This window comes from Mesocricetus auratus, unplaced genomic scaffold (assembly GCF_017639785.1).
Source record: "Mesocricetus auratus isolate SY011 unplaced genomic scaffold, BCM_Maur_2.0 Super-Scaffold_100006, whole genome shotgun sequence".
Lineage (NCBI taxonomy): Eukaryota > Metazoa > Chordata > Mammalia > Rodentia > Cricetidae > Mesocricetus > Mesocricetus auratus.
This window is the reverse complement of record NW_024429190.1, coordinates 42,442,874-42,466,204: the sequence shown is the minus strand read 5'-3', so window position 1 is coordinate 42,466,204 and position 23,331 is coordinate 42,442,874. Positions and strand designations below refer to the sequence as shown.

General features: G+C 38.9%; 1 protein-coding gene and 1 pseudogene across 1 annotated transcript in view; one reads left to right on the top strand and one right to left on the bottom strand.

Moving 5' to 3' along the window:
• Positions 1-23,331, bottom strand: part of Nwd2 (NACHT and WD repeat domain containing 2) — a 156,314-nt gene that overhangs the window by 118,589 nt on the left and 14,394 nt on the right. The window lies entirely within an intron of this gene.
• On the top strand, positions 14,427-14,609 carry LOC106021489 (annotated as a pseudogene).

The window sequence follows — 23,331 nt, the reverse complement described above, 5'->3', positions numbered from 1 at the left end:
TCTGCCTCCCAAGTGCTGGTATTAACCACCGCTTAGCTTTGTTCGATTTTTATACCTATTATGGATTGAGCCTACTGTTCCTCTCTAATTAGATAAAACATAATAAAATATTACCAGTATGAACTCTGATCATTTCCTTATTTTGGGTGGGAGAAAACTTTTCACTGGTGGCAGGAGATCATGCTATAGTAGTTTTGAGTTAGTATATGGTGACAGGGAGCTCCAGTGTCTGGATGTCAGGGAAGACAGAAGATGAGTCCTAGCACCACCCCAAACAAAAGATTCAGTTTTTATAGGAGCAAAACAGGGCTAATAATTATGCCTTCTTACTAATCTTTGAATAGCAATAATTATACAAGGTGCTGGGTGCCTATTAAATATTACCTGTTATTCACATCTATAAACTACAGTCAATCATGCATGATGCTTTGTTTTGTGGTCCTCTACATTCTAATGGGGCTGAAGAATTCATATGGCACTATGACCTTTGTGATACTATGGGAGCACATTCCTCACATGCTTGTGATGATAATGGTGTGTTAAAAGTGTGCTGATGTTCCTTTAAAAGCCCAGCACAAAATTATGTACAGTACTTAACACTTCATAAGGACAGCCAGTGTTCATATGCTGTGGGATGATCTTTCTGTATTCTGTGAATATATGCTACTCCCATTGGCTAATAAAGAAGCTACATCAAGGCAGAATATAGCTAGGTGGGAAAGCCAAACTGAATACAGGGAGAAAGGAGGGCAGAGGGAGATGAAAGTCAGCCAGTCACCCATGAAACAAGATGCCAGCAGACAAATAAAAGTCATGCCCATGTGTTGATACATGATTAACAGAAATGGGTTAATTTAAATGTAAGAGCTAGTTAGTAATAAGCCTGAACTACCGGCCAAACACTTTGTAATTAATATTAATCCTCTGAATGATTATTTAGAAGCGGCTGCTGCACAGGATGGGACAAAGAAACCTCCCTTTACACTCACATTACTGGATTATGTATTGATATGAATTTCTTTATTTTAGTGGATACTCCTCATACTTATAAACCATAATGAAGATTGCTGAAAAGCAGCATGTCCTGTCATATGGTAGCTGCCTCGGATATCTTGCCTTTACTGCCTTCTTGATTGCATTGTTTTTCGGTGTGTGATTTATTGCCAAGTTTGTGTAAGTGTGCTTACTTCATTGTGCTCATTATGACAAAACTACCTAATTAATACTTTCTCATAATGCATCCTCTATCTAAGTGACATTCATTCATCTCTCACAATGACTCTAAAGGGAAGAGCTATGACACAACTTTGACATTTGTGGAAATGGGGACATGGAAGTGTTAAAGTAAACTCCCTAAGGTCATTCATGGTAGACCTACTTATCATCTTTTGTAAAATTCTGCACGGATACTGATGATAAAAATACTCATCATTTTTGTTTGCTTTTTGAGAAAGGGATTCTCTGTGTAACCTTAGGTGTCCTAGAACTCACTCTATAGACCAGGCTGGCCTTGAACTCACAGAAGTCTACCTGCCTCTCCCTCCGGATTGCTAGGATTAAAGGCATGCACCATAACCACCAGGCTCATCATCTTAAGTGATTTGAGAGTGGGACTCAGGGAAGGGGGATTAATGACTCAAAACCATGCCTAGTAAAATAGCCAGATCCAAATGCCAACCCAACAGAGAGTAAATAAGAAAGACAGAGCTGCGTGTGAGTTTTTTTATTTTTAACAACTCAAACTGTACAGAGATTGTTTGACTTACTGAATTACTGGTGTTTCCCAAGAGAGCCATTGTTTTTACAGTCACAAACTATATTCATTGTGCAAGAAATGGTATCAGTGAAGACTAACAGTCTAAAATTTTTTCTAAGAAGCTAAATTTTTTCAAGGTTGGGAAGTGAAACAGGCTCATAAGAGAAGAAAACTTGTCCTCTATTACATTTTTACATTGAAAATAAATTGCAAAATATAAAATTTAATCATTTGACAACAGTTTGTTTTTAATCTGAGCAGAACATATAGCCTATATGTTTTCTCAGTGTTTTTTAAATTTTTACTTTCAATAGCTTTCCATTGAAAAAGCTATTTGCTTTCATGAAAAATGCTATAATTAAAAATTGTGAATAACATTGTTGAATATTGAGGGTTAATGCATAATTCCTAAAAAAACACTGGCTGAGATAATCAAACCATATATATATATTGTAGAGAAGATGAGGTCCATTTAGAAAAGATACACTCTGTTCTTTTCTCTCAGGGAATCAAAATGGTCTTAGAAGTTCTATGAAGTTATGTTGAGCAAGAAGAAAACCTTTGCATATTTATTTTACTCTCTCTCTTTCTTTCTCTATTTGTGTGAATGTACATGTGTTTATATGCTTTCAAATGTATGCTGGCACACATGTGTGGAGCATGTGCATGTGTATGCACATTTGTGTACATCTGTCTTGTGGGCTCTTTACTTTGTTCGTGAAGTCAGGGCTTCTTCCTGAGCATGAGCTCTAGTAAAGCTAGCCAGCTTGCTCTTCTGTCTCTGCCTCCTGAGAACTGGGGGCACAGGTAGAACACCTTGCCTCTCATTGTTTGGGGGATCTGAACTCTAGTCCTCACCCTTGGGCAGCAAGTACTTTATCCATTGAGCCAACTCCTTATCTTGTTTTAGATATTAGAGTAATACTGTATTTGTATAGAGAATGGTGTTTATTTATAATTTATACCCCTAAATTCATTTAACTTAAGAGTCTGCATAATAATTATGATAGCTAAAATGCTCTATGATTGGATGAAACTGTATAAAGATTTGAAAATACTTTCATATTTCTATCTTTTGTATCTATTTCATTACTTAACATCACTTCTAATTTTAAATAATGTTTACTGTCACTGTATATCATTGCGATGACAAAAGGTCCCTGTTGGAATCTATTGAGCCTTGGGCAGCAGATCAGTACCCATCCCAAGTATACACACGGACTTTGGACTCCCATAGAACAATGTGAGGTGCACTCTCACCCTGAACTCTTGGGGAAGGGTCTAGGCCCTGCCCTATATGAAATGACAGACTATGGACACCCCCATGGAGGGCCTCACCCTCCCTGGGGGAATGAGGGGATAATGGGGGGGTTGGGGGGAGGGCACGGGAGGAGGGGAGGGAATGGGAGAGGGACCTGGAACTGACTTGTGAAGCAACCTCGTTTCTTATCTAAATTTAAACTGGAAAATAAAATATATATAAAAAAGGTCCCTGTTTTTCAATGTCCATGAAGATCACATGGGAGAATGGAGAACACTGTTATTTGCTGGAGACCATGGGAGTGTACAGTAGGTCACAACTGGAATTCAATAGGCCAACCTACCAGATGAATGATTCTCTTGGTGTCTCACTTGGCATGGCCATGGGGTCATTGCTGTAGATAACTTCTTGTTTCTGTCTGTAATTTCTCTCATGAGTCACTTGATTTCTTCCCTAAGAATAACTTTGGGTGTTTCCCCACTGCTTTTGTGTTTATCTCATGAAAATAGTCCATCTACTAGGCACATATGTATATATCTGTGGATAATAAGGATGATGATTTATCATTGACCTGTGTAATTTTGACATATAGAAAATACATAGGACGTGATTCATAACTAAATCTATTGTTCCACGAAGTTGTAAGACATTTAAAGTCTGGTTTGTTCATTTTACTCAGACTAAACCAAGAAAATAACAAATTTCTCCTCAGTCTAAGATAAACTGCATGCAATTAGCTCGTTTTTACCTAAGAGCAAGTTCAAACTAAACTATTTTTGTATGTAGGTCCTAAGTTTAAAAGTTTACAGCTATTCATATATATGATCAGAGTCACAGGTTTCTATCCAAGGTTACTACACAAAGCACCCTAAGAAAAGAATGCCAATTCTTCACTTGCCAAGTCTAGCTGACAAAGGACCTATGTCTCAAAATTTGTCACTGAGCACTGTGCCACTGGGATTTGATCGCAGTCTTACTCCTGAAAACTTGAAATCTTATGTTTTCATGGTAATGGCTTGACTCCTTATCACTTACCCTAGGAATGTGCTTTTGACCAATGAGAGGTAACTCTTATATTTTTTTATTACTTCAAGCCTTCTGAAAAAAGAAGAGGTTTTTAGGCTAGAGGGAACCAAAATTAGTACAGGACCACAGAATAGAGGCAGAACAATAAAGAGACATGACAGTAACAGCATGCTTGTGAGCCTTTTTTATAAGCCCTCAGGTTACAGCTATCCTAAGTGCCCTTCACTGCTCTATGGCTTCTGACTGGAACTCTGGAAGACAGTCTTGTGAAGCAGGCCTCCTAAGCTACCGATAATTACTCCATGCCTTTTCCCCCTCAATATATGTTTTTATTTAAATTAGAAACATGGATGCTTCACATATCAATCCCAGCTCCCTCTCCCATCCTACTTTCTTGTCCCTCCACCAGCCCTCCCAACCCCCCACCCAATCCTCACATCATTCCCTAGGGAGGGTGAAGCCCTCCTTGGGGGGATCTCCAAAGTCTGTCATTTCATGCAGGGCAGGACCTAGGCCCTTCCCCATGTGTCCAGGCTAAGAGAGAATCCCTCTATTTGGAATGGGCTCCCAAAGATCATTCATACACCATGGTAAACACTGATCTACTATCCAAGGCCCCAGTGATTTCTGTGGCCTCCTCACTGGCACTATATTCATGGAGTCTGGATCAGTCCCCTGTTGGCCTCTCAAGCATCAGTCTGGAATTCAAGAGCTCCCCCTTGTCCAGTCAGCTATCTTTGTGGGTTTCAACATCATGATCTTATCCCTTTGCTCATCACTCCTCTATCTCTTTCACTAGGTTCCAGGAGTTTAGTTCAGTGTTTAGCTGTGGGTATCTGTCTCTGCTTCTATCAGGCCATGGATGAAGGTTCTAGGATGGCATATAGGGTAGTCATCAACCCTATCATCAAGGAGGGACGATTAATGTAATCTCTCCACTATTGCTTAGTTTGCCAGTTGCTGTTATCCTTGTAGATCTCTGGAGATATCACTAGTGTCAGCTCTCTCCTCAAGCCTATAATGACTTGATCTATTATGGTATCTCTCATCCTGCTCTCCTCTATTCTTACCTCGAAGGCAGTTTATGCTTGGCTAGTGAAAGACCCTGTGATGGCTTTTGTCATCTCAGAGAAGGGAGCTCAACAGAGGTGTTACTTCCATCAGATTGACCTGTGGACACTTCTGTAGATTGTTTTCTGAATTAAAGATGTTGGAGGAGGACCTAGGCCAGTGTTGGCAGTGCCAGCCCTGAGCAGGTGGTTCTGAGTGTTATGAGAAAGCATACATGGAAATCCCTGGAAATCAAGCCAGTGAGCAATGCTCTCCACAGTCCCTGCTTCAGTTCCTGCCTCCAGACTCCTGCTTTGACTTCATGCTCTGGCTCCCCTCAGCGACTAAATGTCACCTGTGAACCAAATCAACCTTTTCTTTCTGTAAGTTGTTTTTGGTCAGAGTGGTTCATCATAGCAGCAGAAGGGTGTCTAGGACAGATTCTCATTGGGTAAGAGAAAGTGTCCAAAAGTAGTTAGCACAATGCTGGGACTATCTACTCCTCCTTTTCTACTGTTTGGTATTTAGGACATGTTTGGAAAGTCACCATTATGGGACTAAAGTCACAGTTACTTTAGGTAACCCAAAATTACTTAGGGTATGAGCCTGGGCAGATTGTGCTTTCTGTGCCTCAATGTTTCTCATACACGGAATTGAGTTTCTTAAGGGATAGCTTTACAGGTTGAGTATAAGATGAATGGTTCCGAAATGAAGTGGTTGGGGGATAAGAAGGCCGATTCCCTTCTCCTTGCCCTTATTTGTCTACCACAGTCTTAATTAACAAGTCCACAAGACAGTTCAAGAATGTTCTCAGTTCCTTTTACTCTATGAGTACTTTGAAAGAGTTTGAAGGCTAGAATTGAATATTTTAACTCTGTGACATAGAACACCTCCTCAAAAATAAATTGTGTAACTCTATTAACCTTCTTGACATGTTTCTGGAAGACTACATGGTTAAGAGAGGTACCAGAGACTGTCCCATAAGGACACACTAGCAGTTCACAAAAGATGGAGAGCCACTTATAAAGCCTGGATCAGAGTTCTGCAACTCCCATTGCTTACTCCACATTGTTCTGGTTTACCTGCTGTGATGTTTTAATCATATCTCTGACTTCCATAACAGTGAGTTCTAAGATAGCACGGATCTTCCTGCATATCCAGACAAGCTCCTACCCTCTTTATTCTTTCTCCACCAGATAGGATGCTGACCTTCACAAACACAATCAATGAGTGCCAAGTCCTCTGACTTCCTGAGTTATTTAGACACTGTGAGCCATAGCTAGGATGGGAGAGAGAGAGGAGTGGCTATAGTTTTATACTCCCGGTTATGCCCTGCAGGGTCATCTCTGACTGGCTATACTATGCTTCATGATGGGGATTCCTTTGTATGGTGCTATGATGCTTTTTCTTCTAGGCCCTTGGGACCTGGTGTGGTGGTTAGCAGTTAGCCCTAGGGTAGTGTGCTATGCTATGCACTATCACTCTACCATTTCTTTGTATTCATCACAGTTTGTTCCACTTCATAGGGCATCCAGAATCAGCCCTATCTGTGCCCTGCATTTCCTTCTGGAACTCTGAAGAACTGCTGATCAAGGAAAGTCATTCCACACATTGCATATCCTCTGGCTATGCAACCACTCAGCCACTTTCCCCTCCTTTTTTGCTCACTTGAGCCTGACATACTCTCTCCTAAGTTCCTATAAATCCCTCTATGAATTCTGAAATGATAAAGACTTTTAAATTAACTCTTCTCCTCTAAGAAGTCTTCTTGTGTTGTGCGTGTGTGTTTGTGCATGCATGCATGCGTGTGTGTGTGTGTGTGTGTGTGTGTGTGTGTGTGCAGGTGCATATATGCTGTGGAACACTATGGAGGTGATAAGACAACCTTGGATGTCCATCTTCACCTTTCATCTTGTTTGAGATAGAGTCTCTTGTTCAGTGTTGCATAAGCCAGACTAACTGGCCTGTAAGCCCATGTCTCTGAGTCTCATCTCGCTTTAGGAACACCCAGATTGCAGATATACATGTCTTCAATTGACTTATGTGGGTCCTGGGAATCTGAACCCTGGTCTTCCTATTTTTCACAGCAAGCTTGAGACCATGAGCCATCGTTCTTGCCCTCCAAGGACTTAATTCTTTTAAGAGAAAACCTCTCTGACTTAACAAGCATAATTTTCTATTTCTTTTTTTGTTTTGTTGGAGACAGAGTGTCACTATGAGTAGTCATTACTGGCTTGACACTTGTGATATAGCCCAGTCTAGCCTTGATTTCACAGAAATATTCCTGCCTTGACTTCCTGAGCTTTAGAATTATAGACACTTCATTTATTTGCCTTTTTATTTTCAGACTTACTTGTGTGAGTTTGAAGGCATTGTTTCAGTCAGTTACAGTATACTTTAAATGTAGCAACAGGTAAAAAAATAATCTGCATATTAGCCAGTACATTTTTCAGTAGAAATTTTGCTTTGTAACCTTTCAATTTTTTTTCTGTAAGTAAACCAACCTAGGCTTACCTGCATATAATTGACAAAGAATATGAGGTAAATTTTATTTTCCAGATAATACCAATATAATACAGATGGTTTTACTTTTGAGCACTGAACATTGTACATTTCTTGAAATGTAGTTCAGATATTATACTACAAACTCACTTGCAATGCAAATATTACTTTGACTTTTAACAACAAATAGCCATGTATGCTGGTTTTGTTTTCTACTTCACACCTATGTGCATCATTACAGAACGGTTTTTTTTAAGAGTTGAAAATCTTTTCTTTTTTTAATTTAAAACAATCTTCCCTCATTTTACATACCAATCCCAGTTCCCACTCCCTCCCTCCTCTTGCTTCCAGGCACTTTCCCTCCACTCCACACCCCGTGGGGACTCAAAAGTAGTCTGTCACATCATTGAGGCAGGACTAAGCCCCCCCCCCCGATATCTAAGCTGAGCAAGGTATCCCTACAAAGAGCATGGGCTTCAAAAAGCCAGTTCAAGCACTAGGGATAAATCTTGACCTGAGAGACTGCCCAAGTCACATAACTGTCACCCACATTCAGAGGGTCTAGTTCAGTTCTATGCAGGTTCCCCAGTTGTCAGTCCAGAGTCAGTGAGCTCCCAATAGCTCAGGTCAGCTGTTTCTGAGGGTTTCCTCATCATGGTATTGACCTCTTTGCTCATATTATAGCTCCTGCCTGTCTTCAACTGGATTCCTGGAGGTTGGCCCGGTGCTTAGCTGTGGATCTCTATGTCTGCTTCCTTCAGTATCTGCATGAAGGTTCTATGATGATAATTCAGGCAGTCATCAATCTAGATACAGAGGAAGGCCAGTTCAGATACCCTCTCCACTATTGCTTAGAGTTTTAGCTGGGGTCATTCTTGTGGATTCCTTGGAATTTCCCTAGTGTCAGCTTTGTCGCTAGCCCCACAATGACTCCCTTAATCAAGGTAACTCTTTCCTTGCTTTCCCTCTCTGTTCTTCCCATATGTTGGCCATCCAGTTCCCTCGTGTTCTCCTTGTCCCTCCCCTTTCCATCCCTCTCCCGTCTGCCCCCTCCCACATGCTCCCAATTTTCTCTGAGATCTTGTCTGTTTCCTCTTTCCAGGGGGTTCCATTTATGTCTCTCTTAGAGTTTTCCTTGTTACCTAGCTTCTCTGAGGTCATTGACTATAGGGTGGTTATCCTTTCCTTTCTCTCTGATATCCACTTATGAGTGAGTATTGTTTGTTTCCATTTGGTGAGGTAGTATTTTAAAATCAAAGCTTTGTGCCACATCTGTTTATTTGGCTTCCAAAAGCACTAATGTTGAAAAGAGAAGGGGAACACAACAGGGATATGGAACCAGAAAACCCTAAAATGAAGTGATGATAAATCTCCTAGTCACAAATAGACCTGTGTTTAAGATATGGCTAATTGTCAACTGCATTTTTAAGTTATGCTTATTTTCTCCTCCCTTTGTACTATGCCATTATTTTGTTGTCATTATTCTTTTATATTGTCCAAAAGAGCACAATGTAGTGGGTATGGGTATGGGTTCCTATACCAAGGAAGACCTTAAAGGATCCAGATTCAAGGATGGGGTCCTTAAATTGAAAGGCGGATCAAAATTTAAATTATCTTGAGCCTTAAATGAATTACTTGTATGTATGCAGGCATGAGCAGATGACAGAGAACATACTGGGAAGGAGACTAAATCTTTCAGCAGCAAATATGAAGACAGTTAAGGTATCCCTTATATAAAAGTCAATATTTAATACTTAAACAAGAAAATATCTAAATCTATCTCTCTTTGTTTACAAATCAAGAAGTGATATCATAGGGAGACATGTTTCACAGGATAATTTACTAAGCAATTAAATAAGCAGAAAGGCAAAAACAACAATCTTCAAGAGAACATCAAACTATAACATCGCTGCAATATGTTATATAGAATATATAGCTTTTAACAGAAATTTTGAGAGGTGCAAGGAAATATGTTTCAGGGAGAAAATGTCAGAAAGAATTGTTTCTAGAATTTCCAATGTCAGAGTAAGAACTTCAGAGAAGCTAGAATGCATAAAGGTAAAGAAGTAAAGGAAAGATGTTTAAAGAATTATTAAAGTATGAAAAACGTGAGTGAAAAACACAAGACATTGAGACAAAATATTCAAAAACTCCAGAGTTGAAAATTATAACATATACAACTTACTAGAAAGTCTAAAAAGTAAATTTGATATATCAGAAGAATCCATGAGCAATATATCAATAGATGTTATCCAAACTGAAGACTTGAGAATAAAAACAGATCAAATAGCTTGAGAAATATATTGCATGAAATATAGCAACAAATGTGAGAGTCCCAGGAAAGGGGAAAGGAAGACAAAAGTGGAAAACTTTTTTTCCCGATAAAAAGACAACATTTTCCAAAGCTGATGAAATGTATTAGTTTATGGATTCAAGAAATTTAATGAAACAAAAGATAAATAAAACAGATCAAGTATTTAGCTGGGTGGTGGTGGTGCACGCCTTTAATTGCAGCACTTGGGAGGCAGGGAGGAGGATCTCTGTGAATTCTATACCAGCCTGGTCTACCAGAACTAGTTCCCAGACAGCCTCCAAAGTCACAGAGAAATCCTGTGTCGAAAAACCAAAAACCAAAACAAAACAAAACAAAAAACAAAAAACCAAACAAACAAAAACAAGAAAACAAACAAACAAAAAACCCACCAAACAAACAATAAAAACAACAAAAAAAACCCAAAACAGATGAACTATTTGACAAATCATAGCAAAAGTATGACAACAAAACAGGAAAACAATACAGAAAGGAAAGCAGATGGCCCCATATACCAGATCAGTACGATTACTGACTTCTCTTAGAGAGAGTGAAGACTAGACGGCATGCTATCTGCAAAATGACAAAAGCCATTAAAACAAAACTCCTGCAAATCAAGAATTCTATACTCATTAAAACCATCTTCATAAAAAATCATTAAGGTCAGTATGAACTGGCCCAACAGTAGTAATAAAGGCAGTCTGGCATGAGTAAGCACAAGGCAATCAAAGAAGCAGGATGAAATCCTGAGGTAGAAGCACATGTTCACGGTGAAGCAACCTCCAGAAAAGATATCAAAACAGTTTTGGGAAGAGAGAATGTCTTTTCAAAGAGTGGCACAGAGCAAGGTGGGTGAACATGCAAAAAATGAATCTAAATCTTTACCTCTGATCTTCATCAAATTAACCTGAATCATACACCCAAAAGTGAAGCCAAGGGGCTACAGAAGAAAATAATTGCTATTTCAAAATGGAAAAAGACTTCTCTGAACCCAAAATGCACTGAAAATTAAAATTATATTTCAAAATTAAACACTTATTTTCCTCAAAAATATCTTAGAGAATGAAAGGGGCATAAAAATATTGACATGCATGTATGACACAGGACTTATACCTTTAATATTTTTAAAAACTCACCAAATCACACAATTATGCTTTTATTGTTTTATAAAAGATTTTTAGTTATGAGACTATGAACTAAAATCTACTTTTTAAATAATATAGAAACTTTACCATTTATTAATATATATAGTGGATATAATTAAAATGATTTGAATACATAGATCATGGACTGATAGCCACATGAAAGGATAAGTAATATTCCTACCTTTTACAGATATATGAATTAAGGCTCATCGAAGACTGGTTGTCACTTTATGTTTAAAGTTTGAGAGTTCCTTATATATCTTGATGGAAGTATAAGATGACAAATGAGTTTTGGAAGATGACAGGTTCAAGCTTAAATATACCTCTGAGTCAACAATTCTACATATAGTCATTTAATGAACAAACAACAAAAATTAAGCCCAAACTAGAAATGACCTAAAAGTCAATAAACAGGATCATGTGTAAAAAGTTTTCAGTGTGCTCATTAGGCATGATACACAATGATAAAATGATTGGACCACTGATACATAATGAAAACTTCATGACAGGATCAAGACAAGAGTATTGACTGTATCACTCTGTTTGGATGAAATGTAAAAGCAAAACTAATCAATGTGCATAGAAATTAGAAGAGTGCAGTTTATGTAAGATGACCAGGCAAGTGTAGACCTCCTTGGTAGTGAGTGGTTTATGGAAGTGATCTACAGTTTCACTAGATTTTGATTACTCAAGCGAATGTGTTCTCAAAACTGACAAGTCACATAAAAGATTATTAGTTATGAGATTATTGGATCACATTCTGCTATTTGTTAATGTAGACATCAGTCTGGAATCACTCCTGGAATAAATTGCAACCAACCATGGAGAGCAGTATGGGGAGAGACAAACATGGATATCCTGAATCAAACCAGTTGTGACTGGTGCTGTTTTCAATTTGTTCACTTTTTATTTAAGAAACTTCCTCGTGATTGTAGTGCAATAATGACCTCTTTACCACAGACAAATGAATGGGCTATCACATTTATTCTTGTATAATATTTAATTATTAAACACATCTACACAATACTATTAAAAACAAGACCCAGACTAACACAGGGATTCTTTAAAAGCTGGGGGAAATCTGAAACTCCGTCTAACAAATCTTATGTGTCTGCACCATCCTGTGATCAGTTACTGGAAATACTCCCTGATGATTTATTTCATTTGTCAAATGAGATTTAGCAATACCTAAATAATTTTTGATGCCATTATGCTATGTTAGGTATTTAAGAGAGCCCTTGCTCAGATACTTACCTGTCATGTCTGATTCACTGTGTCTGCTTTGTGACTCCTTTTGGTCTCGTATTTTACCCACTTCCTCATCCCACTATGTACATGGGTGCCAGAGTAATTTTTTTAATTTATCAATTTCTTCATGAAATTTATTTGCTTTTTTTACCCTGTAAATACTGCGAAATAGCTTTTTTAAGGTTTTCAGTAATTACAGGGCACACCCTCCAATGCCAATAAGCACTCTTACTGCACAAAGGTGCCATATTTCAATCTGTATGTGTAATTGTCTCATCAACATTCTAGCTTGGCTGCCAACAGCACTGTGTATTTATGGAGGCCTGCTGGCAGGGCTCTATCCATGGTGCTGATCCTCTATAAATGAATGCGGTGGAGTCCTAGCTCTTATTAGTTGCTGAATTTGGAAACAAGGAGTAGACGCTAGATATATAGAGAAAAATAGAACGAAAGATTGATGTTTAGGAATCGTTGCTGAGGCAGTGATTTTCGTAGCTAAATCAGGATGGCTTCTGGCAGGAAAGTAGATCTTAGAAGTGTGAAAAATCCACAGGGTTTGATGAGTAGTGAGTAAAGAGAACACTTTAGGAGAGGGAACGGAAATGCAAAAGCTTAATTTCATGAATATCTGGCAGGTGCAAAGAAATAATCCACCTGGCAGGGTAATGTCAAACAATGAAAGGTTTGGCACATCATACTCTTGAGTTCAGACTTTATCCCACAGGTAATGAGGGTCCTGAGATATTCTGGGTTGAGAAGGAACATATGCACTGTTTTTCAAATACAAATCAATCTTCCCTATTAAGAAGATGCAATAGGCACTCAGATGGGTGATAGGGTCTGGGAATGAGAGTGGTGGGAAAGGGTGGGTGAGGTTTGAAGAGAGGACTGGAAGCAGTAACATGAGTTACATTATACCAGAACCAAGTGGTCTTCACAGTTCTTGTCACACCCTGTTTAAACGCTCTGCTTCTGTGCTTGTCTCTCGAGTCAGACATGAGGCCCCTGGAAGTAGAGTCTCCTTCATATTGTTATGATCGTATCAGTTGCTATTTTTAGTGATGTTGCTACAATATGAATATCAGCTCCTGGCGCTTGACAAGCACTCACACTTACATTTGCTTAAAGTCCAAGAGATAGTTTAGGACTCTAATTATAGGGGTTTTATTATTTCAAACTTTCAGCACATAATTTCAAAGATCTATAGAATGCAGCAAGTACCACTATCTTGTTATGCAGATACTATATTTCCTGGAAAAGGGGCATTTCAGATAATGTGTGTAGCCCTTCAAAGTCTGCACGAGAGTTGGAAGCTGCCTGTTGTGTCCTGACAGACAGGCTCTTACTCATATTTAAAATCTGCTACCTCTGGTCGAGCTGGTATGGCTAGAGTGACGCTGCTTTCTGCTAATTCTACCTCGGCTTTCCGGTCCCTCATCAAGTCTTTGGCTTGCCCTCTTTAAATCAGCAAGTTATTCAATATGAGTCATATCCCTTAATTTGCATAAACAATCACACTAAACCCCCAGTAAGCGATTAAGTGAATGAATGACTGAATGAATCATTGAAAAAATATGGAAAATTTGCTCTTCTGCTATGACAATTTTTAATTAATGTGAACATGAAATATTTATGACTTCTAGTAATAGAGTCATAGAAGAGATCTCAGAACGGAGGCTGCTTCTACCAAGACTACAAGTTTTCTGTTTCTTCTGCTTCCTTTAATGTCTCATGGGTTTTATAACACATTATTCCCCTTGCTATCTGTCCTTTCTACCCAAATTCTACTCATCTTTCAAGAGCCAGCTCAAGCTATAAAATTTTCTCAACTCATTAAATTTCATAATGCACCTAATCCCTCTGAATTTTTAACACTTATTTTAATTAACCTTGAGCTGCCTTGAGATATCTCTTGTGCTAAAACATTCTTTTCAACCCAATTTGACATGTTTACTGTATTTTTCCTACCAGTACAGCACAGTACAAAGGTCTGGGTGGGTGGGAACTGTGGGGTAAAAAGAGATATAAGCATTCTTTAGCTTGACTGCTGAAGTGGGTGCAGACAACTCAGGTTGGCTGCTTAGGATCTTTGCTCATGTGGGCTTGCTGCTGCTTTTGGCTGGAAAGATGCCTGGTTTGGTCACCACCAGCCCCGCCTTGCCTGAGGCTCAGAAGAAGAAGCAGCTGAAGCCATGCCTGGAGACCAAGAAGGCATGCGATGCCTGCATCATTGAGAAAGGAGAAGAACACTGAGGACATCTCATTGAGGCCCACAAGGAGTGCATGAGAGCACTGGGGTTTAATGTATAACATGGTGGCCTACTTTGTGAATGATTCCTGAAGAATGAAGAAGAGTAAATATTTGGGAAGTTCTTTGATGAACTTTGAGCACTGAATAAAGTATTAAAGAATAAAATAAAAAGAAAACAGATAAAATCTACATGATATAATAAAGAATGGTAAAAATTAAAACAAATGTACAACTATGAATATATTGAACTGAAAAGTCACACCAATCCATAGCTCTGTAGCTGTAGAGAAGTGTTTTTGTTTTTGTTTTGTTGTGTTTTGTAATACAATGCTTTGCACTTCCCATCACTAGCTTCTATACATCATCATCCAGCCAAGATGACTGATCTAAGATTTGGACATGTGAACTCAGCTAGACTAAAGTTCTTTTACTGTTTATTCATTCTAATTGAAATAGATTTTCATCATTTCATTCCCAATTTCAGGTACCCTCCCTCAAACCTCTTCTATATCTCCCATTTTCAAATAGATATTGATTTTCATCGATTATACTTGATACAAACATGCACACACTTGCACACATATGGACAAATATATAAAAATAGAACCTGCCGAATGTTTTTGTTGTCTAAGTGTATTTCGTTTTATTTATTTTAACATGGCTTCAAGGCTGACTACTCTGCATTGGGCAAACAATTAGGTTCTCATCTCAGTACAGGCAATTTCTCCTCCCAGCAGTTGCCTGTAGCTCTTTGCTATGTGTGGGACACTAAGAATTTCCCCTTTCGTGTTGACAGGTCCATCAACATTGCGATTTTTCTGGTCTTATTTATGTAATCATTTCTAAGACATACTATTTTCTGCAGGTTTCCTGGCATTCTGGCTCTTAAAGTCTCATAAAATACCTTGGGATAACGCTAACTAAACAAGTGAAAGACCCTTATAGCAAGAACTTTGAGCCTTTAAAGAAAGAAATTAAAGAAGACATCAGAAAATGGAAAGATCTCCCATGCTCTTGGATAGGTAGGATCAATGTAGTAAAAATGGCAATCCTGCCAAAAGCAAACTACAGATTCAATGCAATCCCCATTAAAATCCCAGCACAATTCTTCACAGACCTTGAAAACAATAATAAATTTTGTATGGAAAAACAAAAGACCCAGGATAGTCAAAACAAGTAAGTAGCACTCACATGTTGGAGATAACCAACATTTGTCTAATTGTGTTAAGGGCCACTCAACTGGAGGGAAATCATACCTTGTACATTTTGTTACTGTATTACAAATCTTAACCTTATACTCATAGTTAAGTTTATCTACAACACCTCATCAAAGGTGGATCCTCTTGACAGAAAATGGAGGCCACCATGTAAAACCCCAACCAAACACAATGTTTGGATTCAATGGATTCATGGGAGAGCAGTCTTAATGGATACATCAAGTTCAAAGTTTTTTTCTTCTGAATTTTCTGAGTGCTGAGGGACAGCACTTTTTTATTTCATTAAAAGCTGTAAAACTGTGATCATGGAATTATCTCTGGATACATCCACTTCTGCTAAAGAGCCTAGCAGGTGTTCTCAGAGAAATAAAAACAATAATGAGTCCTTCAAGTTCCTGACGTGGCTGCTTCTGAGACCATGCCTGCTTTGTTTTTTCCTTTATCTCTGAGTCTCTTGAGTTAATAGTGTCTACAACTCTTCTTTTGACTGAGTGCAATTGCAGTTTTCATCATTTGCAACCATCCAGGAGTGTCTAACATGGGGTCTGAAGGCCACGTAAGTTCCAAGTTAGTTATGAATGTGATCCATAACATTTGTAGATGACAATGCCATTGCAATGTCAAAGCTGGACATTGTCCTTGTTAGTTTCACATATCACCTTGAGACACTCTAGAGTCTTTGGTCTCAATTGAGGGATTGCTCAAATCAGATTGGCCTGTGACCATGTTTGTGAGGAATTGTCTTGATTGATGATTCATGTGGAAAAGTCCCTTCTTCTGTGTGTGGAACCATCACTAGGTAGTTTCAATATAATGTATGAGCAAGCCAGGGAGAGCAAAGCAGGGTTCCCTTGTGGCTCGTGCTCCTGTTTTGGCTTGAGCTCCTCTCCTCTATTCACTCTGTGATGGACTGATGCCTAGAAGGGTAAGTCACATAGGTGACTTTTGGTCAGAGTATATTTTTTTCTTAATCAAAGAAACAGGCAAACTAACCAATACATACAGTCATGAGAGTCAGAACACATTCTTTGAGATTGGTCTAAAAAAATAGGTAGTATCTGAAAAGCAAAGTTTCATGAGCACCAGAGGCCAAGTCGGACACTGTTGCCAGAAAGAATGAACTTAGAAGTTTGGAAAGGAAGGAAGGTGAAGAGAAAGTCTGGGCCATCCTTACAAAATCTTGAATCCGAAGTGGAAAAAGTTCTTTCTTTTTTTTCTTTAAGGTTCCAATGTATGGTAACTTATTGGCCAGAACATCATTTCTGAAACTTCCAAAAGTTACCTGACATGGCAGACTTGACTAAGTTAATGACATGTATACATAAAAACCTATTCTGTATGATTTTGTGGATATAAAATGGTCAAAGTAAGAGCAGGAGGCAAATCACGAAAGTGGAACTGGGGAAGAATGACAGCATGAGCAGAAGTCATAGGGAGAGATGTGGTGGGAGCTATGCTGCAGGCTTTGAAAGTAGAGGAAGCAGACATGAGCTAAGCAATTCAGACAGTCTAGAAGACAGAAAAGCAGCAACACAGAGCTGTTTCCATCTTCTAGAAGTAATCCAGATCTACCATTGAGTTCACATCAGCCCAATATAAAGCAGTTCTCTCTTCTGGTCTTTCCATGTCCACACATTTATATTGTAAGTCACTGAACTTTTGATAACCAGTTATAGTCAGCAGGAAAGTAGTGAAAATTATTTAGGTATTATGTATTTCAGTAATGAGATTTTTAATCTTGCAGCTGTGATGTCAACAACTGCACTGTATAAATCTCATTTTCATATTTACAAGTGTCTTTTTTATAAAGATTGTGTAGCACGAGCCCACTGAGTCTTACCTGCTTGTATCATTCACATCGGTTTATCTTATTTGAACTACAGTCGTGTGTCACATAATCCTATGCTTTGGTATGATTTTTTTACCAATGTTTTATGTCTTGGAAGCTTGGTCCTTAGTGTGATCATAGGTGGTGAGATATTTATGGAATGGGGTGTTGTCGAAGGTCATATGATCTTGAGAGAGTATAGCCCTTGTAAGAAGGTTCCTGTGGGACTCTGAGTTATCTCTTGCCAGAATGAGCCTTCTTTTGACTTCTGTCTCCCAGTATGATCATGTTCTCTTTCAATTATCTCTCCACAAGGTGATGTAGTGGGAGTAAAGGGGTTCAGAACCAGCACAGTACTTTGTATCTTTGAGTCACCAAACCTGTGAGTGAAGTAATCTACTTTTCTTTGTATATCAACGAACCTCAATTTTTATCACACTAATAGTAAATGCACTAATGCTAGGTTGTCTCATCCAGAGGCAGACAGAATGCATATATGATGATGGTTCCACAGGAATGCATGGCTTAGTTTCAATTGCTTACACTCTAATTTTCATACAATGGCAAAAATCTGTCTCATTAATCTTGTCAAAATATATCCTTGTCTTTAAGTGACATGGCTATATATCACATTTAGATATTTTGGACTTTTTATTAAAATAATTATGAATGTCTGTCATTAATATTATAAGGTATTACTTCTTTCCTTCTACAATTTTGAGGGTAGTAAATTATTCTCAATTAAGTCACAGAACTGGTTGGAGTTGGGTTTGGTATACAACAATAATTTCTTCCTTTTTTTGAGACAGGATTTTTGTACAGCTTTGGAACTTGTCCTGGAATTCTCTCTGTAGAGCAGGCTGGCCTTGAGCTCACAGAGATTTACTTTATAGTTATCATTTTGACTTGAAAATGCTATCATGTTGTTAAAATATTTTAAAAATACAATTTCCTTACAAATACAATAGACTTTAACAGAGCTTAAGTGGAAAGTATTTATATTTGTACAAAATATAAACAAATTAGTGAAATATAAACAAATTGGCAAAAAGTCCAGCTGCTGTTTTGTTTCTGATTTTATTTTATAAGATGGAAGCTCACTTTTAACAATTCACTGTTTATCTTTTGAAAATATCCAGTGACATGTCAAGAACATTGGTTTTTATTTGATTTTATGAAGCAGAGAATTTTGCAGTGTTCTATACCCTTAAAGGCTTTCAAATACAGATTGAGATATCTGTTTGACATATGGACACATCCAGATAAAAATGTATTCAACTTCCTCAGGCAAAAATCTCCAGAACACCAAGTTTACTGGATATGCAATTAAATGACCTATTTAGGGAAAAAGGTCAACTGGTAATAAAAATCCAGATTATAAACAGAACATCTTCCAGAGAAAGGGGATAGAAAACACCTTTCCACCAAGGCAATGGCAGGATAGAAGACACATCCATCGACAGCAAGACACACTCTTCTATAAAGCTTGCCACACCACAGGGCTATTTTCTTTATTTAACCTTCAGAAATCCACTCAAGTCCCTCACATCTCCTATTATGTGGGAAGCATCTGACTTTAAAACTTTACCTAACCACTTGAATTCATCCAGGCCTAGGTTAATCTGACATTTAACTGTTCAATTGGGAGTGGACAGATGATTAAAAAACCCTATGTACTAAGTCTTCATTGGTTGGAGTGGGCTTCTGGCTAATGCAGAATAAATGGAGCAGCTATTTACTGTCAGTGACTGGAATTGCATCTAAGTAACCATCACATACATCCCAGTGCTTTGACTAATTGCTACTTTGAACCGGAGATGCCCAGGTAGTATTTACTTTACCGTTTACAGGCTCTTCATCAGCCTTACAAGGCACTCTGTCAATGTTCAGGAAAGGAAGCAATAGACACTGGCTTCCAGGGGTCCTCTGAAGCGCTAGTTTAACATCGTTTAATTGTTTTCCTTCCTTCTATAACTCAGGGATTATTCCAGTCTATGGTTCTCTTGTCAGCAATTCAGTTCTCTAATTTTAAAGATTATACAGGACAGGGCATTTTCCATCCTTTCTTCCTTCTCCTTCTATTCCCCACTTCTCTGCTCTCTCTCCTTACCTCAGCGATGCTACTTCCATGAAAACAGCTGATGATAACTAGTTATGTGCCAGGACAGTGCTAAATACTTCCCACATCTCACTAATTATCATAGGAAACAGATGATAATGAGTCACCCAACCTGAGTGTGGGGAGTCAAACTAGGGTCCTCTTCAAAAGCACTATGAGATCTTACCCACTGATCAATCACTCCAGCCTCGTTCTTGCAAACTAAAACTATGTCATATACAGGAGGAAGTAAATCATAACAATTAAGAGGACATCCAGTGAAGTGAAGTGTTGACTTTCTGGTGTGTGTGTGTGTGTGTGTGTGTGTGTGTGTGTGTGTGTACATGCATACACTCACAATCTGTTTGGAGTTACTGTAAGTGAAGCCAAATAACAATTTCAGTGCTGTGTCACTGCACATCTGTTAGGATGGCTTCATTATCAGTGGAAGTAAGTATTGGAGAGTGTTGAGAAAGTTCCTTCCTTTGTGTTGGTGGAAGTGTGAATTGGCCCAGCTATTGTGGAATCTCGGCTTAGAATCACTTTGAAAATTGAGTTGAGTTAAACTGGGTGATGGCACATGCCTTTAATCCTAGCACTTGGGAGGCAGAGGCAGAGTCAGGCAGATCTCTATGAGTTTGAGTTTGGCTTGGTCTACAGAGCAAGTTCTAGGATAGCCAATGCTATCCAGAGAAACCCTGTCTTGCAAGACAAAACAACATATATACTTTCTACAGAGACATTAAAGTCCTTATCCTTTGTGTATAAAGCTGCCTGTTGTGCCTGTCTAATAATTATGGTGAGATAGCATCCTGGCCTCCCATGATATGTTTTCCACTAGTAGGTTGATCTCATTTCCTATCTCAGCTGATACCTGGCAGACATACACAGATATAGCTTCCTGGATGTTTATAGATAGCATCTGTTCTGGCTGGCTGGTGTCTGCCCTTAGAGGATATTAATTTTTTGAAAACAACTCACATCTCCACTTGCCATCTTCTCTAGTTGATTTCACTGTTCCTTGAACATCCGGGGTCACACTCTGAAACATGGTTCTTGAACTTGGTTTTGCATTTTGTCTTTCATCTTTCTGCCTGATTCTCTTTATCACCTCTCTGTTCTAATTCATCCCAGCAGACAGACCTTCCCTGACTTTCTAACAAGTGGAGAGAGCATTTCCATTATGATTTGCCATTATCTTATTCTATTTCTCTTTGTTGTACTTACCATTGCTTCCAAAAACTTTACAAGTACTGCACAATTTACTGCATTGGTATATTAACATGGTGAACTGTCCACACACCAGATAGTGAGCACAGAGAGGATAGGAGTTAGAAAGATGTTTGTTCAATAACACAGCCATTCACACACTTACATTCTACGCCACTAGGTATTCTAATGGTGCCATTTAAAACTTGACACATAGCAATTGTGCAGGTACAAGGTAGAGTGAAATAGTTCAACAGATATTGAAATCAAGGTGTTGATGCTAATGTTGAAATAATTTCCATCTCCTCAAACATTTATCCTTTCATGGTGTTTGAACCTTTGATCTCATCTAGTTATTTTTAAATGCACAAAGAACTGTTACAAACTGTAGTCCCCAACTGCATGGAATAGTGATTTTCATGTAGAAAGTCTTCAATAAATATTTGTTCAATGACTCTTGTGAACATTTCATTAAAACAGGTTTGACTGCGGAGGAGGAAAACATGCCTACTTCGGTAGTTTATTACTTACTTCTTATGGTGTTGTTTCAAAGGCACTTTAGACATATTTGTAGTAAATATGACCTCTTAAGATGTCATCCTTGACAGATAGTTGACAATAAAAATTCTGTTGCATTGCAAACAAACAGAAGAGCAATGTTCCTTAGAGGTATCATTATGCTGCCCTTCCCAATGGATCAGAGTACCAATGTACCACTAGCCATTACCTGACTATTTCAAGTCTGCTGGCTGATTGAGGCTTGACATCTTTTTTCTAGCTGGACTTTTAGCATATCCTAGGAAAAGGGCCCTACAGCAGCACCATCTTTGTTAATGTTTAAGCATCAAGTTAATGTGTACAGTTTATTGTGCTAACCCTGTGTCACAAGCTTCAAGTCATTAAAACTGCACAATGACGTTTTCAGTTTCAAAGATAAAGATGTTAAGAACTCAAGGAGATAAGTGATTTTCTTTAAGCTCCTGTATCAGAAATGGCATAGAACTCTGTGTTCACTCCAAATCTGACCCCTAGCCTCTGTATTCTCTAGTCTTTGTGTCTTGAGTACATGCTCTCTCAGAATGGATTACATCTCATAATCCCTTCTATCCAGAAGTTTATATTAACTGTCTTAGTCTAAGTCCAAGGAAAGTGTCAGTAATTGGGATAATGAAATAATTGTCTGTGCTTATTTTCCCCATTCTAACTTTACATTTCTTACAGGAATATGCAGAAAGCCCTCCAATGGTTCCCACTAACTCAATCTTACTTCTAATTGCTCAGCAGTCTCTATGGTACCTCCTCATTCATAATCAGGCAGAACATCTGAGGTAGGAGAGGCAAAGTGATTTCATTTGCTTTCTCTCCACAAAAAAATACTGCAATCCCTGATGTCACAGAGGCAGGGTCATGTAATAGTGCAGTTGGAAGGTGTCCCAGAGATCCCACTTTTAAACCCCTTCATTCTGCGGATGCTGAAAAATTGCAGAGAGAATGCACATGGATCAATACTGATAAGTCAAACCAGAAGTAAAAGTCATTTGTTTCATGCTCCTTCTACTTCTTGATTCAAATATGATAAAACCCATACAAATGCTATGAGAAAAAGAAAAAAAAGCACCTCTCCAATTGCTTCCCAATTATACATGATTCAAATGCAACACAGAGTGAAGTGGTTCATAGAAAGAATGCTACAGAGAGAAGCAAAGTTCTGAACTGGTGCCCGAAGTCATTCAGGCTGCTTACAAGTTCCCCTGAATGGATGGGGAAACACGGCGAGGGGTGGGGGGAGTGGGACCTGGGAAGAAGAGAGGGGGTGAAGAGGAAGAGAGTTGGTCATGGGGGAACAGGAAGTTGAGGGAGTGGGGGTAGAATAGGGGGAAGAGGGAATCATAGGATCGAATACAGATCAGGCACCAGAGCGACCTCGAGTGATCTAAAGGGATAACACCAATTGGCAAGCTAAGCAATAGTGGAGAGACCACCTCGAATGCCCATTCCTGATAATGAACTTGATGTCTATAACCATCCGGGAGCCTTCATCCTGTGACTGATGGAAGCAAAGGCAAACACACAATTAATCACTGAACTGAACCCAAGGAACCCAGTGACAGAGAGAGAGGAGTGATGAGCAAATTGGCAAAGAATGGGCTGGCAAAACCAGCAGAGACAGCTGATCTGAACAGGGGAGAGCTCTTGGACCCCAGACTGACAGTGGGGAGGTCAGCATGGGACTGATCTGGACCCCCCCAAATGTGAGTGTCAGCGAGAAGGCCTGGTCAACCTATGGGACCCTGAGCTGTGGATCAGTGTCTATCCCTGGTATACAAACAGTCTTCGTGTGCCTGTAGCACAAAGAGGGATGCTCTCTCAGCCTGGACTCTTAGGGGGAGTGCCTGGACCCTACCCAGAGTAAAATGACAGACTCTAGA